Source organism: Geotrypetes seraphini, chromosome 6, assembly GCF_902459505.1.
Source record: "Geotrypetes seraphini chromosome 6, aGeoSer1.1, whole genome shotgun sequence".
NCBI lineage: Eukaryota > Metazoa > Chordata > Amphibia > Gymnophiona > Dermophiidae > Geotrypetes > Geotrypetes seraphini.
Genome location: NC_047089.1, coordinates 235545572 through 235559942, shown reverse-complemented (window position 1 = coordinate 235559942; position 14371 = coordinate 235545572). Strand labels below are relative to the sequence as shown.

The 14371-nt window shown below is 47.6% G+C and overlaps 1 protein-coding gene across 13 annotated transcripts in view; it reads right to left on the bottom strand.

Annotated features, from left to right (window-relative positions):
• KCNJ15 (potassium inwardly rectifying channel subfamily J member 15) overlaps nucleotides 1-14371 on the bottom strand; it is a 74834-nt gene that overhangs the window by 40798 nt on the left and 19665 nt on the right. For 3 of the 13 annotated variants that reach the window (XM_033947403.1, XM_033947401.1, XM_033947400.1), the window contains exon 2: nucleotides 2900-3005. The exons of 5 other annotated variants lie outside the window; for them this stretch is intronic. The gene's annotated coding sequence lies outside the window, so the exon portion shown is untranslated. Of the gene's footprint in view, nucleotides 1-2899; nucleotides 3173-3274; nucleotides 3557-4060; nucleotides 4090-4112; nucleotides 4170-14371 lie in introns of those variants that run through there. 5 more of the 13 variants (XM_033947397.1, XM_033947396.1, XM_033947399.1 and 2 more) reach the window with 5 other exon arrangements.

Below are 14371 nucleotides of genomic sequence, written 5' to 3'. Positions count from 1 at the left end.
CCTCTTCCAATCACTGCCCTCTCTGCCCTTTCCATCCAATGTCTGACTTCTCTCTCTTCCATACAACATCTTCCTTCTTTCTATGCTCCTTTCATAACTATCTGTCCTGTGCCCCTTCTCTCCTTTGTACATGATTGAATTCAGCTCTGCCACCTCTCCATTTTTTTCTCTCTGTCACCAACCCATGCCCTATGCTCAGGCATCTCTCTCTTCTCCTTTCTTTCCTTTGCACCCCACAATCTGGTATCTGCCCTTCCCTGATTCTCTGGCATTTCTCTCCTTTCCTTCCATCTTTCCCTCCCCCTCCATGCTCTGAGATCTCCCCCTTCCTTTTCCCTTAGTCTGGCATACCTTCTTCCATCCCTCCAAGCCCTGGTATCTCCTTTCATTCCCTCCCTCATCTTCCTTCAATCCTGTCACTGAAGGCGATAAGCTCCGTTGGACACACAAATGTGAAGTCAAGAGGGTAAAAGAAAAAACGAGATATTTTCCCAGGAAATCTTTAAATTCACCCTTGATGACTGCTGTTCCTTCCCAGTAGGGTGCTGGCTTAGAAATCATGGCCCGGCTGAGGTGCAGCGAGTGGTCCGAGACGGGGACGTGGGAAGCCACCTCCGGGTACACCTGCCCCCCCCACCCCCCCGCGTAGAAGTGGCACGTCTCGTCCGGGCCGGCACCCCAGTGCTACTTCTCCTCGGCCGCCTTCCCTCCGCCCGCCACCAACAAGATGAGGCAGAGGAGCGGCAGCTGCCGAGATGCCTCCATGCTGCAAGTTCGCCCACCCGGAACTCTTCCTGCAACAGCAACTTCCTGTTCCCGCCTAGGTGGGCGGTGGCTGCAGGAAGAGTTCCGGGGCAGGCCGAGGTTAGAAGTCTCCTCCATGGACACAGCGCCGCAGCTGCCATGACATTTAAAATAATAGCGATCGGGGGGGGGGGTGGAGCAGGTGTGGGGAAGTCCGAAGCTGCAGGGCCGGCATTAGAGGCAGTGAGAACAGCCGGATGTGCACCCCCCCAAGGCGTGCACCCAGGGCGGACCTCCCCCCCCCTTGGTACGCCACTGGTTAGGGTTCTTCATCTTGGAAAAAAGACGGCTGAGGGGGGATAGGACTGAAGTTGTTGAAATCCCAAGTGGTTATAGAACGGGTAAAAGTGAATCAATTTTTCACTCTTTCAAATAGTGCAAAGACCAGGGGACACTCTATGGAAATACTTTTAAAACAAATAGGAGGATTTTTTCTTTTTGCTCAAAGAATAATTAAGCCCTGGAACTCATTGCCACACGATGTGGTAACAGCAGTTAGCGCAGCTGGGTTTAAAAAAAGTTTGACAAGTTGCATAGTAAATGATGGTAGATAAAGACCTGAATGGTTCACCCAGTCTGCCCAAAAGCTATCCTTTCTTTGATATTACTGGGTCATACACTGTAGAAGTCCACCCTGTACTGTTCTTTAGATTCCATCTACTGGAGTAGTAGTAATCTAAGCTAGAGAATGACAAAAGGACAAATTTTTCCCCATCCCTGCAGTAACTCAATTTCCCCATTCCATCCCCATGAATTTTGTCGCTGTTCCTGTCCCATTCCCTGTAAGCTCTGCCTTAACCACACAAGCCTCGAACACTTATGATTTTAAAATGTTTGAGGCTTGTGCAGATGAGGACGGAGCTTAGGCATTGGTGGAATGAGGCATTATGACATCATAGTCTGAGCTCTAGAATGTTGCTCCTTATGATTTTAAAGTATTTGAGGCTTGTGCAGATGAGGACAGAGCTTAGGTATTGGTGGAATGAGGCATTATGACATCACAATCTGAGCTCTAGAATGTTGCTATTTAGGGTTTTAAAGTGTTTGAGGCTTGCTCAGATGAGGAAGGAGCTTAGGGATTGGTGGAATGAGGCATTATGGCATCACAATCTGAGCTCTAGAATGTTGCTATTTAGGGTTTTAAAGTGTTTAAGGCTTGCTCAGATGAGGAAGGAGCTTAGGGATTGGTGGAATGAGGCATTATGACATCATAAGAACATAAGAATAGCCTTACTGGGTCAGACCAATGGTCCATCAAACCCAGTAGCTTGCAGGAATGTGGCAGGGACAGGAAAATGAGTTCCCACAGGGATGTGGAAAAATTTGTCCCCGTGTCATTCTCTAGTCGACGCTCACTCCAGCCTATCAGAACCCTCTCATCATTTGTGAGATACAGACTGTAAAAGTTTGCCCTGCACCATCCAGAGGTTCAAAAATACTGAACTTCCTGTTGAAGCCTTCCCAGCCCATTCTAAACCAAATTACTATACACGGGGCACAGCTCACTCCTGCCCAGCACACCGCTGGACCACCAGGGATTCAAAAAGGTAGTATACTCAAATTGACTTATATTCAAATATATATGGTGTATGGACCATTGGTCTGACCCAGTATGTATATTCTATATAGAGTAATCTTCACATAGGCTAAAATATAGGGTTTTCTTTATAGAATTACCCTCCATATATTCAGGCTATAAAACATAAGAAAATAAGAATAGTCTTACTGGGTCAGACTAATGGTCCATAAAGCCCAGTAGCCCGTTCTCACGGTGGCCAATCCAGGTCCCTAGTACCTGGCCAAAACCCAAGGAGTAGCAATATCCCATGCTACCGATCCAAGGCAAGCAATGGCTTCCCCATGTCTTTCTCAATAACAGACTATGGACTTTTCCTCCAGGAACTTGGCCACACCTGTCTTAAAACCAGCTATGCTATCTGCTCTTACCACAACCTCTGGCAACACGTTCCAGAGCTTCACTATTCTCTGAGTGAAAAAATATTTCCTCCTATTGGTTATAAAAGTGTTTCCCTATAACTTCATCGAGTGTCCCCTAGTCTTTGTAATTTGTGACGGAACTTTTTTTTCCACTTACTTTAGGGCATTCCACCGGTGCCACCGCAGCTCTCCGAGATCTATTTAAGGGTCCATGGTCTCAAGTAGCAGTCTTGCCCATGGGCTCTAAGCTCTTAAATCCAGCCCTGCTTTGAAATATATATTAGTCAGTAAACAAGTTGTCAGTGAGATCTTAACACATTTGATAAGCTTTCAAGACATACGCTCTCATTAGCAAGGGTAGAGGTATTATGTATTAATTTCCTTTCATCTTCTATTACCTGGCACAGTTTTCCCACTTCCGTAGAGATCCCTGCTTAGTTTAAAGAGATACAAATGAAGAATCCAATTATAAATGGTAAACAATGTACGATTTATGAAAGTGTCGCAATGTGTTTGAAGGTAAAAGCCTCACCCTCTCACACCTAGTCTGGCTTCCACCTCGGAGGCAGCTGTCAGCGTGTTTCTTTAGCCTTTCAGAAAAAAAAAATGTAAACAGACAAGTTATAGGTGGCCCTGTTTCATGAACTGCCTCGTATGCGAAGCCATTTGGTGTGGGCGACCGTGGTAACTTGCCCCAGAGCCTGTAGGAATTTAAAGGGCTTTGGGGGCCATTGCTGTGTGGCAGCCACTAGCACAGCTCTGTAAAAGGGGGAGGGGCTTTAAGCCAACCCCATGCATTTGTGAGGAGCTTTTTGAGAGCTCAGTTGCCATAAAGTCAGTTCAGACTGAATACGAGATGATCCTGCCCTAATATAAATTACAGGTTGCATTTTGGTGGTGGTGGCTGTTTTCAAAACTGTAAAGCACATTAAGGGGCCAAAATCCCGCCCCATTTCCACCCCAGACCCCGCCCCATAATAGTACATTCATTTTTCATATATACACACACAATATAATCTTATTAACACATAATGGTTAACCACAAAATTAAACCACACAAAGCACACTGTAGGCTTCTCAACATTCATTCCTACCACAACACAGATAACCCCTATGCAAATACGGGGCCCAAAACTAAAAGTACTAATATATAAAAAAGAAACCCTAAGATTCAAGACTCTGCATGCAGTAAACCCCCCAGAGAAAAAGAAACAAATGCATTTCTTCCTCAGCAGTGCTAAATAGAGACAGCGGATTAAAAATTCTCAAAATTGACACAATTCAAACACTAAATTGAAAATAAAATCATTCCCCCTACCTGTGTTGTCTCCCTCCCTCCCTGCTGTGCCTCCTTCCGGTGGGTGTCTTACCTTCTGGCCATTTTATGCGGCCCCGCGGTCCAATGCCCCCATGTTATAATGTGGCCGGCTCCCTCCTCCTCACAGCCGAAGTATGCACGAAGCCGTATGCAGCGGCTCCTCACGCGTTCTGCGCCTGAACCAGAAGCCTTCTCTCTGACGTCGCAACATCAGAGGGAATGCTTCTGGATGAGGTGCGGGACGCGCGAGGAGCCACTGCACGTGGCTTCGTGCACACTGCAGCTGTGAGGAGGAGGGAGCTGGCCACAAGATAATACCGGGGGCTTCGGAACGCGGGCCGCATAAAATGGCCAAGTGGGCCAGATTCGCCCCGCGGGCCTTGAGTTTGATGCCTGTGCTGTAAAGAGCAATAAAGTGAAAGGAAGGGGTGAGGTTGCAATTTATTTATAGAGGGATAAAAAAAAAAAAAAAGCCACAGGAAACAACCAGCAAAATTTGCTACCGTGGCTACTGCTCCTTACCATTTCTTTAACTATTCAAAACATAAATTCATTGCATCAAAGAACAAAACGCCTCAAAACAAACACAAAGGTGTTGAAATTTACAACTGTCATAAAATAAAGCTTATATTAAAAAGAGTGCAATCTATTGCAAGGACTTTAGGTGGCACTGTTCTATCCAAAGGGAGGAAGTACTATACCTGTAGTGAATTGCACTTCTCCCTCCGTATTCGCTGTGATAGGGGATTAACAGACCCGCGAATACAGAAAAAAATGCAAATAACTTTTTCATATGTTATTCACTGTTTTCTATTAAAAACCATCGTGAATATGGTGAAACCGCGAATAACATGGTGGGTGACCTGGCCTGTTCCTGAAGGAGAGGCAAAACGCGGTGAAGAAAGTGCTGGGAATCGGCGATTTTCTCTAGGCAAGTTGATGTAATTTGGGGGAGGAGCCAGCAAGCTAAAAACCGTGAATAATCGAAACTGCGATTACTGAACCCGCGAATACAGAGGAAGAAGTGTAGTCTCATTTCAGTTCTTTTCCAAATGAAATACTACTCTATATTTCTTTTTTTTTTTTTTTTGTTCAAAAGATTTTATTGATTTTATAGAAAACACAGGTATACAATTGTTAACTAGGACATGATACAATCAGGTCGCATGTGTATGCATAATAAACAGAGAAAATTCAGTAATCCTGAGACAATACAACTGATTGATCAATTACTCTATATTTCTGTCTCATGTAACAAGATTAGAAAAATGTACTAAATAGTCTTATTTCAGATTCCTGATGACTTTTTCTTAAATATGTAAGACAATTTCACTCTGTAACAAAAGGGACTTAATAGAGACATTGGTTTCATCACATGTATTACCAAGCACGGATTTTTTCTGCAGCTGTGTATTATGTCTGTTTTCTCAGCTATTAAATGCTTCACAGGCCCCACCCTTCCACCCATAAATTCTTTAGGGCTCTGAAAATAAACGCCACCACTCTAATGCAATCTGTAATTTACTTGTAAATTCAGACACCACCGTCCTTTGCTCTTTTTACAGTAAACTGATAAAAGGATTCTAGGTCCCAAAAGCTTATCCCGAATGTGTTGAGTTAGTCCAGTAAAAAGAGCTCACTGATAACTGGATTCCTGACTCCTATTTTTACCTAGGGACGGGGCTGGATTTAAGAATTTGGAGTCCATTGGCAAGGCTGGTAGATAAGAGCAGGGATCCTCCACTGTAGGGTTACCTGGAGGGTTACCTGTAGGGTTACCTGGAATAAAATGAACTTCTTAGAATCTAAGACGGACTAAATCCACTAGTGAAAGGAGCCCTTAGTGATGATTACGGGCTCCTTTTACTAAGCTGCGTAAGCGTTTTTAGCGCGTGCAGGATTGTAGCGCGGCTAGAACTAACTCCAGCTCAATGCGGCTTAGTAAAAGGAGCCCCTATGACTCCAAATAGAGGCATTTAAACCTCTGACCGCGGAACAAGACAACGAGAAATCACGTCACTGTGCTAAGTCCAAATAACCCAGCTGATGTTTTTCTTAACAAGAATGCAAGCGTGATTGCTCTGCTGATCTTTCAGATTCTTACGCTATAATGTTAGATGGTTAACCAGATTCATATGACAATAAAAGATAATGGATATCTTTTCCAGTTTATTAATCATTATCAAGACTCTGGGTCAGGAGGAGAAAAGTTATCTTCAAGTAAGTTTATTAACTCACTCTTGGAATTTAAAATCTACTAGAATCCCAACTAATGGGGGCAACTCTCATTAGTCATAAATATATGATTTTTCGGTACGCCAACAAATCCACGCATGACAATTGCACTCCGACAAATGCGCCCTGACAATTAAACGCACTGACAATTGTGGCCCGTCAATTGTGCCCCGTGAATGAATCTGCCAGAAGTGGATAACTGAAAGGCCCTGATTGGCTCAGACTCCTCAGGCCCCTCCCAAGGGATGGAACCTGAGGAGTCTGAGCCAATTAGGGCCTTCCAGATATCTACTTAGGTAAAGGGTTCCCATAATCATGATGTAAACCAGGGGTGTCCAACCTTTTGGCTTCCCTGGGCCGCAATGGCCCAAAAAAATTATTCTGGGGCCGCACAAATGCGCAAATGCTGCAGCAAGACAGAGGAGGGAGCCGGCAAGACGGTTAACACCCGGGGGGCAGCAGAGGAAAACACTGCATCACCCTCGACCGGGGCCACACAAAATACTTCATGGGGCCGCATGCGGCCTTCGGACCGCAGGTTGGACACCTCTGATGTAAACCTTACCCTAACACTAGATAGGAAGTGAATGATCCCCCTCATAATAGTATCTACCGTCAGGGTACATTTGACGGGTCCAATAATAATCCACCTTATCTTGAATCATGTATTACAACCAGCCAGGCTCTAAAAGGTAGATAAAGACGGAATTACATAGGGGCCACTTTACCAACCTGCATGAAAAAATGACCTGCGCTGTCCTCAGCGCGGGTCTTTCACGAATGCTAAGGCCACTTTTAACACAGCAGTGTTCAAAGGAGTAATAGAAGACAGCCTCACAACAGTAGAAGTGGGCTTGGACCAGGTATACAACCAGATCGACAAACTTAAAAGTGACAAATCCCCTGGGCCAGATGGAATTCACCCGAGAGTCTTAAAAGAATTGAAGGTTGAAATCGGAGAGTTATTGCAAAAACTTGCCAACCTGACAATTAGAACTGGATAGATACCGGACGACTGGAAGATAGCGAATGTCACGCCAATTTTCAAAAAAGGATCGAGAGGAGAACCGGGCAACTACAGACCTGTGAGCCTTACGTCTGTCCCTGGAAAGATGGTTGAAGCACTGATTAAAGATAATACAGTCCGGCACTTAGATACACACGACCTGATGAAAGCCAGTCAACATGGTTTCAGGAAAAGGAAATCATGTTTAACTAATTTACTTCAATTTTATGAGACCGCAAACAAACAAATTGATAGTGGAAAACCGGTGGATATAATATACTTAGACTTCCAGAAAGCGTTTGACAAAGTTCCACACAAAAGACTTCTCAGGAAACTACAAAGCCATGGAATAGAGGGGGATATACAAAGATGGATAGGCAAATGGCTGGAGAACAGAAAACAGAGAGTGGGCATAAATGGGAAGTTCTCCAAATGGGAGAAAGTGACTAGCGGTGTACCCCAGGGCTCGGTACTTGGGCTGATTTTATTTAATATCTATATCAATGACCAAGAAGAAGGAACATCCAATGAGATCAAGTTTGCAGACGACACAAAGCTATGCCGGGCTATCAGATCTCAAAAGGATAGCGAGGAACTCCAGAGTGATTTGTGTCAGTTAGAGAAATGGGCGGAGAAATGGCAGATGAAGTTTAATGTGGAGAAATGCAAAGTAATGCATTTAGGCAGAAAGAATAAGGAACACGAGTATAGAATGTCAGATGCAACTCTGGGTAAGAGCGAACAAGAAAAGGACCTGGGTGTACTGATAGATAAGACCCTGAAACCGTCAGCACAATGTGTGGCGTAGGCAAAGAAAGCGAATAGAGTGTTGGGCATGATAAAGAAGAGAATCATGAGTAGATCGGAGAGGGCTATAATGCCGCTTTATAGAGCAATGGTCAGACCCCACTTGGAATACTGCGTCCAACATTGGTCTCCCATCCTAAAGAAGGATATAAAACTGCTGGAGAGGGTGCAGAGACGAGCAACGAAGCTAGTAAAGGGTATGGAGAAACTGGAATACGAGGATCGACTTAAGAGACTGGGATTGTTCTCCCTTGAGAAGAGGAGACTGCGAGGGGATATGATCGAGACCTTCAAAATACTGAAAGGAATAGACAAAATAGAGCAGAAAAAACTATTTACATTGTCCAATTTGACTCGGACAAGAGGACACGGAATGAAGCTAAGGGAGGACAAGTTCAGGACTAATATCAGGAAGTTCTGCTTCACGCAGAGAGTGGTTGACACCTGGAATGCTCTCCCAGAAGAGGTTATTTCGGAATCGACCGTCCTAGGATTCAAAAGCAAACTAGATTTGCATCTCCTTACGAGAGGCATAGAAGGATATGGGTGACTAAAAATTACGTCAGGTGTACACCTGGCAGGGCCTCCGCGTGTGCGGATCGCCGGACTAGATGGACCGAAGGTCTGATCCGGAGATGGCGCTTCTTATGTTCTTATGGCCCTGTTTTCCATCTTTCCTATTCATGATCACGTGCTCATTTCCTCATGGACGTCCGGGCATATTGTGGGAAGTAAGGCCCTGATTCTATAACATTCATCTAAAGTTAGGCGTTGTTATCGGCACCTAGCTTAATCGGCTTAAACAGTGCTGATAATGACACGCGAGACCTGACATCAGGATGGAAACATTCTACAATAGATTTCCCCAAAAATTAAAAACTCTCTTTTTTGAAAGCATACACAACTAACTTGACATACTTAGGGTTACTAGATTTTCCGTCTGGAAAATTCAGACCCTGCAGCTCCACCCAGTCCCACCCATTCCTGCCCTGTCACGCCCCCAAGCCCGCCCCCAAGCCCCGCCTCCAACCCAACACAGCCCAGCCCCCCCCATTGCCTTCTTTGGTCAGGCAGGACATCCGCGCTGGCGTGGATACAACGCAATGACATCACGCACACATGCGTGTGATGTCATTGCCTCATAACCACGCAATGTGCAGATACCCTCCTACATGAAGGAAAGCTTTTCAAATCCCGGACAAAGTGCCAGGTTTTGAAAAGCCGTCTGGACATGTCTGGGAGAAATCCAGTCGTCTGGTAACCCTAGACATACTTACCCCCTCTTTTAAGAAACTGCGATAGCAGTTTCTAGCGCGGGGAGCCACGCTGAATGGCCCGCGCTGCTCCCGACGCTCATAGGAACTCAAGTAGCATCGGGAGCAGCGCGGGCTATTCAGCGCGGCTCCCCGCACTAGAAACTGCTATCGCAGTTTCATAAAAAGAAGCCTTAATGTCACTAAATCCCATTCCCTGAATGTTATACCAGTGCAGTATTAGAGCCTCCACCTCCCTCCTCATTATTCCATTCATAACTTGGCCCTCCTCAAACTGCTATAAAGCATTATATACACTCTGCAATTCCTTACATTGTAAATCGCTTTGAATTAGAGGTCTGCACGGGAACGGGGATCGCGGGAATCCCGCAGGTCCCGTGGGGGTCCCGCGGGAATCCCCCCTAACCCACGGGACTCCCACAGGGATGGAAGGCTTTGAAAGCAGGGTTCGTCCATATAATATAATGGACACGTCAGCCTTAGTAAAAGAGGGGGTTTATAAGTTAATTACCTGAACAGAAAACAAAAAAAGGGTTCCACCAAAGAGATTCCACAAGGAAAACAGCAGCACAAACACAAAAGAAACTGTGGAATTGATGATCCTGTCAGAAGTAATTGCTGCTTTTTATGGGGACAGGCGGGGATGGAGGTAATTCCTTGCGGGGACGGGTGGGGACGGAGAGGATCCTGGCGGGGACAGGCGGGGATGGGTGGGATTTCTGTCCCCGGGCAACTCTCTACTTTGAACCTGTTTAGGCATAGCACGGCTCAGAAATACTAGATTAGATTAGATTACCACGGCAAGAATTAGCATTAAATTTGAGATGCTAAAACCCTACACATACCGTGGCTTAGGAGTGGAGTTCATTAGTGGGGCACTAACTGACTTGAAGATGTTGCCCCCAAAATTTAAGCACTGAATATACAGACTGGGTCGGAGAGCTTTTGGATAACTGATGAAAGCAACAACGTAAGTATCTGATTCTACTCCAGTCTTCCTTTCAATGCGTTAGTGACAGCACAGCAGGAGAACAACTTTCAAATGCCTGACATTTCAGGTATGCGCTCCTGGTTCCAAAGTCTGGCTTTAACCCTTTCGTGTTCCGACTGTTGTTTTATGTAACCTGTCTATGTCTGGAAGGGGGAGGGAAAGACAATCATCTAAAACTTTAAAAATAATATATCTATATAGAAAAGTTCATGTTGAAATTAGTGAAGGGCATGCTTTTCTTGGCCACTTTTTTTTTTTTTTAAAGGGGCGGCTGAGATATTACAGAAGAGGCTTCCGGCACCTTCCATGTCCAGTCTTTTGAGGACAAGTACGCATTTGTCAGGCTTGGCCGCTGGAAAGCTCAACTGCAGAGGAAGTATGAAACGCACACCAGCTGGAAATAAAATGAGGATACTGGTCTGGTAATTTGGGCTAAGAAAAGGCTAAGGCTTCTTTTTCAGTTCTGCAGCAGCTGAAGCCGACTCGGGGAGTAGCCAGGACACGTTACCCTGCACTGACTTTTAGAAAGTCTCCTTTTATTTTTACAATTGTACGACGTCTTTAAAAGTACTGGATAAGAAAGCTAGTAAGAGCAAAGATATTGACCCTGTAGAATCCAGAGAGAAAGTCCAAAATAAACAAAAAAACACCCCATTGTGGAATGGTGATGTTCCTGAGATAGGCTTTATTGGGAAATCAACTTAGTAATCCATATAAAAACCCTCTAGGACCCAGTCCGTTGGGAACATTGGACCCAAAACGGTCCGTATTTCAACGAGAATGTCTTCCTCAGGGGTCCCTGCTAGTCCTTGGGTTGAAGATATATGGAAAAACTAACAGTCCGAGGAAACTGATTCACGGAAGCTCCGCATATGCCAGGCTCCGATATCTAAACATATGCGATCCCCATTCCTGGTGTTTTATTCCCCCCTCTTCCCTTTAATTAATTTGTTTTTAATGATGCAATGATTAACTTTCCCCTCCCCCTTTCCCCTCAAGCTTATGTTCGTATTTGTAATTTGTCTATTTAATGTTCAAACTTCCCCCTCCTACCCCCTACCAAAATTTATTTTAATCTTTTTATTTTTATTTTTTTTTAGCATTGTAAACCGGCCAGGTTCACGTCGATGGTCGGTATATTAAAATTAATTAAACTTGAAATCTGAACTTGGACTTGATTCAGGCAGAACTGTGAGGGGACGGGCATAACTGGGCAGGCCTGTGGGCGGGGCCATGGGTCCGGATTTTAGTTCCGGAAAAAATGGTAAGCCTGGATTTGGGGAGAGGAAGTGGAGGGCTCACGAACTGAAACTCCTATTCTGTGTTATGCAGGTTGCCCTCAGCATTTAGGCTGTAGGGCAGATGGCATCAGAGGACTGTCCGGGTACATGAAGGGATTTCCAAAAACCAGTTGTTCAGCCAGGTTTTGGAAGTCCCCGTGCTCTGGGCCACATCTGGAGGCCGTGCATGTGAGGATGTCAATGCGATATCAAATGCATGTGAGCTAGAGGTCTGCACGGGACGGCGATCGCGGGAATCCCCCCCAACCCACAGGACTCCCACGGGGATAGAAGGCTTTGGAAGCAGGGTTCATCCATATAATATAATGGACACGTCAGCCTTAGTAAAAGAGGGGGGTTTATAAGTTAATTACCTGAACAGAAAACAAAAAAAGGGTTCCACCAAAGAGATTCCACAAGGAAAACAGCAGCGCAAACACAAAAGAAACTGTGGGATTGATAATCCTGTCAGAAATAATTGCTGCTTTTTATGGGGACGGGCGGGGATGGAGGTAATTCCTTGCGGGGATAGGTGGGGACAGAGAGGATCCTGACAGGGAGGGTGGGGACAGAGAGGATCTTGGTGGAGATGGGTGGGGATGGAGAGGATCCTGGCGGGGACGGGTGGGGACAGAGATGATCCTGGCGGGGACGGAGAGGATCCTGACGGGGATGGGTGGGGTCGGAGAGGAACCTGACGGGGAAGGGTGGGGACGGAGAGGATCCTGATGGGGATGGGTGGGGACGGAGAGGATCCTGATGGGGACGGGTGGGGATGGAGAGGATCCTGGCAGGGACGGGTGGGGATGGAGAGGATCCTGATGGGGTCGGGTGGGGACGGAGAGGATCCTGGCGGGGACGGGTGGGGACAGAGAGGATCCTGACAGGGACAGGTGGGGACGGAGAGGATCCTGACAGGGACGGGTGGGGACGGAGAGGAACCTGACGGGGAAGGGTGGGGACGGAGAGGATCCTGATGGGGACGGTGGGGATGGAGAGGATCCTGGCAGGGACGGGTGGGGATGGAGAGGATCCTGATGGAGTCGGGTGGGGACGGAGAGGATCCTGGCGGGGACGGGTGGGGACGGAGAGGATCCTGGCGGGGAAGGATGGGGACGGAGAGGATTCTGACGGGGATGGGTGGGGACGGAGAGGATCCTGACAGGGACGGGTGGGGACGGAGAGGAACCTGACGGGGAAGGGTGGGGACGGAGAGGATCCTGATGGGGACGGTGGGGATGGAGAGGATCCTGGCAGGGACGGGTGGGGATGGAGAGGATCCTGATGGAGTCGGGTTGGGACGGAGAGGATCCTGGCGGGGACGGGTGGGGACGGAGAGGATCCTGATGGGGACGGGTGGGGACGGAGAGGATCCTGGCAGGGATGGGTGGGGACGGAGAGGATCCTGGCAGGGACGGGTGGGGATGGAGAGGATTCTGGCGGGGACGGGCGGGGATGGAGAGGATTCTGGCAGGGACGGAGAGGATCCTGGCGAGGATGGGTGGGGACGGAGAGGATCCTGACAGGGAGGGTGGGGACAGAGAGGATCTTGGTGGAGATGGGTGGGGATGGAGAGGATCCTGGCGGGGACGGGTGGGGACAGAGAGGATCCTGGCGGGGACGGGGAGGATCCTGACGGGGATGGGTGGGGACGGAGAGGAACCTGACAGGGAAGGGTGGGGACGGAGAGGATCCTGATGGGGATGGGTGGGGATGGAGAGGATCCTGGCAGGGACGGGTGGGGATGGAGAGGATCCTGATGGGGTCGGGTGGGGACGGAGAGGATCCTGGCGGGGATGGGTGGGGACAGAGAGGATCCTGACAGGGACAGGTGGGGACGGAGAGGATCCTGACAGGGACGGGTGGGGATGGAGAGGAACCTGACGGGGAAGGGTGGGGACGGAGAGGATCCTGATGGGGATGGGTGGGGATGGAGAGGATCCTGATGGGGACGGGTGGGGATGGAGAGGATCCTGGCAGGGACGGGTGGGGATGGAGAGGATCCTCGGGTGGGGACGGAGAGGATCCTGGCGGGGACGGGTGGGGATGGAGAGGATCCTGATGGGGACGGGTGGGGACGGAGAGGATCCTGGCAGGGATGGGTGGGGATGGAGAGGATCCTGGCAGGGACGGGCGGGGATGGTTGGGATTTATGTTCCCGCGCAACTCTCTGTGTGAGCCTGTGTGTGACATCATTACGTCAACATCCGCGCATGCACAGTCACCCTCCAGACCTCTGGAAAGAAAATGGGAGGCTTGGCTGGGGATGAAACGGAACGAGGCCAGGTGTCCTCTTTTTTCAGGAGGAAATCCGGCAACCCTAACATTGGCTGAGTGTTGGAAGTGGAAATAATTATTGGTAGTGGGGGGAGGGGGGATGGGCAGGATAGGGTGAGGGGAGGTGAAGCATGTGTTTTTCTTTTCCCTAGGTAGCAACAGGAGCGGGTAAAGGGAATATACACTTTTGACTAGAGGTTGCAGCGCAGGGATTGGCTAATGCAAAAAGGGAAATTTTCTTTCAGGAATTTTTTCAGGCTTGGGGCACTGTTTGGTCTAGGACAGGGTTTGGCAATCTAGGTCCTTGAGGGCCACAATCCAGTCAGGTATTCAGGATTTCCCCAACAAATATGCATATACAAACAACAACGGGATTTATAATATCTGTTCAGTAGCTCTCATAAATTAAACGATAACTCCATAAACAAAAAAAGGCTGTAT